Source organism: Nanorana parkeri, unplaced genomic scaffold, assembly GCF_000935625.1.
Source record: "Nanorana parkeri isolate BGI_ZX_2015 unplaced genomic scaffold, ASM93562v1 scaffold3636, whole genome shotgun sequence".
Lineage (NCBI taxonomy): Eukaryota > Metazoa > Chordata > Amphibia > Anura > Dicroglossidae > Nanorana > Nanorana parkeri.
The window spans coordinates 9,997-14,351 of record NW_017309904.1 but is presented as its reverse complement, the minus strand read 5'-3'; the positions used below and the strand labels follow the sequence as shown (position 1 = coordinate 14,351).

The 4,355-nt window shown below is 56.7% G+C and overlaps 1 protein-coding gene across 1 annotated transcript in view; it reads left to right on the top strand.

Moving 5' to 3' along the window:
- The window catches only part of LOC108803359 (neurexin-3-like), a 30,712-nt gene that overhangs the window by 16,621 nt on the left and 9,736 nt on the right, over positions 1 to 4,355 (top strand). The gene's annotated exons all lie outside the window — the stretch shown is intronic.

Genomic DNA, 4,355 nt, shown 5'->3' with positions numbered 1-4,355 from the left:
CCCCGATATCAGACCCTCGTCCTCCTTCCCCGATATCAGATCCTCATCCTCCTTCCCCGATTTCAGACCCTCGTCCTCCTTCCCCGATATCAGATCCTCGTCCTCTTTCCCGGATATCAGACCCTCGTCCTCCTTCGCCCGATATCAGATCCTCGTCCTCCTTCCCCGATATCAGATCCTCGTCCTCCTTCCCCGATATCAGATCCTCGTCCTCCTTCCCCGATATCAGACCCTCGTCCTCCTTCCCCGATATCAGATCCTCGTCCTCCTTCCCCGATATCAGATCCTCGTCCTCCTTCCCCGATATCAGATCCTCGTCCTCCTTCCCCGATATCAGATCCTCGTCCTCCTTCCCCGATATCAGATCCTCGTCCTCCTTCCCCGATATCAGACCCTCGTCCTCCTTCCCCGATATCAGACCCTCGTCCTCCTTCCCGGATATCAGATCCTCGTCCTCCTTCCCCGATGTCGTCCTTGTGATTGGAACCCCCAAAGATGATGGAGCTCCGAATAACTATTATCTCCGCTCCCCTCCTCCCCCACCCCCCCCATACGTCTGATACCGGATCACATGGACTCCTCCGATGGATCCTCTGTGAATCTGTCACCAAGGAACACATTGTATCCCATTCAGTGTATTATAATGTAACAAAAGCAGATCCCCGGGGCAGCGGCACCCACAGAATGGCATCCCGGTATGTATGATGTCACCATGGCGGAGGGTTTGTGTGTATGATGTCTGGTTGTAGATGAGAAGAGGTCGGTGATAGGTGATTGGTGCGCTCGGTCTATCACGGTGAAGGTGAGAAGAGGTCGGTGATAGGTGATTGGTGCGCTCCGTCTATCACGGTGAAGATGAGAAGAGGTCGGTGATAGGTGATTGGTACGCTTGGTCTATCACGGTGAAGGTGAGAAGAGGTCGGTGATAGGTGATTGGTGCGCTCGGTCTATCACGGTGAAGATGAGAAGTGGTCGGTGATAGGTGATTGGTGCGCTCGGTCTATCACGGTGAAGGTGAGAAGAGGTCGGTGATAGGTTATTGGTGTGATCGGTCTATCACGGTGAAGGTGAGAAGAGGTCGGTGATAGGGGATTGGTGCGCTCGGTCTATCACGGTGAAGATGAGAAGAGGTCGGTAATAGGTGATTGGTGCACTCGGTCTATCACGGTGAAGGTGAGAAGAGTTCGTGATTGGTGCGCTCGGTCTATCACGGTGAAGATGAGAAGGGGTCGGTGATTGGTGCGCTCGGTCTATCACGGTGAAGATGACAAGAGATAGGTGATTGGTGCGCTCGGTCTATCACGGTGAAGAGGAATAGGGGTCGGTGATTGGTGCGCTCGGTCTATCACGGTGAAGATGAGAAGAGATCGGTGATAGGTGATTGGTGCGCTCGGTCTATCACGGTGAAGGTGAGAAGAGGTCGTGATTGGTGCGCTTGGTCTATCATGGTGAACATGAGAAGGGGTCGGTGATTGGTGCGCTCGGTCTATCACGGTGAAGATGAGAAGAGATCGGTGATAGGTGATTGGTACGCTTGGTCTATCACGGTGAAGGTGAGAAGAGGTCGGTGATAGGTGATTGGTGCGCTCGGTCTATCACGGTGAAGGTGAGAAGAGGTCGGTGATAGGTGATTGGTGCGCTCGGTCTATCTATGTGAAGATGAGAAGTGGTCGGTGATTGGTGCGCTCGGTCTATCACGGTGAAGATGAGAAGAGGTCGGTAATAGGTGATTGGTGCGCTCGGTCTATCACGGTGAAGATGAGAAGTGGTCGGTGACACGGTGATTGGTGCGCTCGGTCTATCACGGTGAAAATGAGAAGTGGTCGGTGATTGGTGTGCTTGGTCTATCACGGTGAAGGTGAGAAGTGGTCGGTGACTGGTGCGCTCGCTCTATCACGGTGAAGGTGAGAAGTGGTCGGTGACACGGTGACTGGTGCGCTCGGTCTAGTGGTCGGTGACACGGCGGTGAATATATTCGTCTGGATTTTCTGCCTCTAAATAGGATCAGAATGTAGATAAAAATACTTGCTGATTGCAGCACTCTGAGTGGCGGCGGAGAGCAGAGTGACCTTTACAAGGTATCTGAATCACCGTCTGAGGACAGGCGGAGCCGCCCCATAATTACACCTTTTCCAGGAAGGTTTGTTCAATTGCTCGGGACGTGGCGGGTGAGCGGAGCGCGCACAGGCGCAGGGTAATATTCCGCAGGTTAGAGGGGTCTCCTGATGGAAGCTGCAGGGAGTCACAGCGGCTTTATTTATCATCAATAGGAAACATCAGCAGAACGCGTTCGTGGCGCCCTCAGCTCCGGTGACAACCGACTCTCACATGTAAAATGGAGGTGTCACATGACCCCTCAGGAGGCCGACAACCCTGAGAACTCCAAATTATTATGTTTTACCTTCATTGTCCTGCTGGGGAGATTTCCCTTCACTTCCTCTTGTGGGATTTGGGGCCCGTCCTCTATGGTGGAGGTCTCCCTGGTGTCAGGTAGGAGGATGTGGGGCCCGTCCTCTATGACGGAGGTCTCCCTGGTGTCTGGTAGGAGGATGTGGGGCCCGTCCTCTATGATGGAGGTCTCCCTGGTGTCTGGTAGGAGGATGTGGGGCCCGTCCTCTATGATGGAGGTCTCCCTGAGGTCTGGTAGGAGGATGTGGGGCCCGTCCTCTATGACGGAGGTCTCCCTGGTGTCTGGTAGGAGGATGTGGGGCCCGTCCTCTATGATGGAGGTCTCCCTGGTGTCTGGTAGGAGGATGTGGGGCCCGTCCTCTATGGTGGAGGTCTCCCTGGTGTCTGGTAGGAGGATGTGGGGCCCGTCCTCTATGATGGAGGTCTCCCTGAGGTCTGGTAGGAGGATGTGGGGCCCGTCCTCTATGATGGAGGTCTCCCTGATGTCTGGTAGGAGGATGTGGGGCCCGTCCTCTATGATGGAGGTCTCCCTGGTGTCTGGTAGGAGGATGTGGGGCCCGTCCTCTATGATGGAGGTCTGCCTGGGGTCTGGTAGGAGGCTGCGGGGTCCGTCCTCTATGATGGAGGTCTCCCTGGTGTCTGGTAGGAGGCTGCAGGGCCCGTCCTCTATGACTGAGGTCTCCCTGGTGTCTGGTAGGAGGATGTGGGGCCCGTCCTCTATGACTGAGGTCTCCCTGGGGTCTGGTAGGAGGCTGTGGGGCCCGTCCTCTATGATGGAGGTCTCCCTGGTGTCTGGTAGGAGGATGTGGGGCCCGTCCTCTATGATGGAGGTCTCCCTGAGGTCTGGTAGGAGGATGTGGGGCCCGTCCTCTATGATGGAGGTCTCCCTGAGGTCTGGTAGGAGGATGTGGGGCCCGTCCTCTATGATGGAGGTCTCCCAGGTGTCTGGTAGGAGGATGTGGGGCCCGTCCTCTGGTGGAGGTCTCCCTGGTGTCTGGTAGGAGGATGTGGGGCCCGTCCTCTATGACGGAGGTCTCCCAGGTGTCTGGTAGGAGGATGTGGGGCCCGTCCTCTGGTGGAGGTCTCCCTGGTGTCTGGTAGGAGGATGTGGGGCCCGTCCTCTATGATGGAGGTCTCCCAGGTGTCTGGTAGGAGGATGTGGGGCCCGTCCTCTGGTGGAGGTCTCCCTGGTGTCTGGTAGGAGGATGTGGGGCCCGTCCTCTATGACGGAGGTCTCCCAGGTGTCTGGTAGGAGGATGTGGGGCCCGTCCTCTATGATGGAGGTCTCCCAGGTGTCTGGTAGGAGGATGTGGGGCCCGTCCTCTGGTGGAGGTCTCCCTGGTGTCTGGTAGGAGGCTGTGGGGCCGGTCCTCTATGACGGAGGTCTCCCAGGTGTCTGGTAGGGGGATGTGGGGCCCGTCCTCTGGTGGAGGTCTCCCTTGTGTCTGGTAGGAGGCTGCGGGGCCCGTCCTCTATAGTTGGAGGTCTCCCAGGGGTCTGCTAGGAGGACACCAGGTAGACCCAATGTAACAAGCCGTGGTGATCCTCCAGTAGGAATGTGCGTACAATGTATGTGGAGACGGTCGCGGTGTACACTGTGGTGCCGGGCGACACCTGCTGGTTGGAAGGGGAAATGTCAGGCCAGCGTGGGGATGGGGCAGCACGGGCACGCTATGGCCATTGTATATGCCGGCAGACCGGCCCACTTACTATGAACCTTAGAGAACACCTTGCAGACAGATTCAGCAGGTTTTCCACAGTTCTGCAGTCTCTTGTCACATGACTCTGGTGCTCCAATGTGAGGGGGCAGGGCTGGAACCAGGGAACGCACTCAATGTATTCACAGGGTTCAGTGACGGCCGTAGCAGGGCAGCCGTGTGGTGGAGATCAGAGTGAGAAATAGAGACCCCCCCCCGGTCTCATTAGCTTGCCGGTAGTGCTCGGGG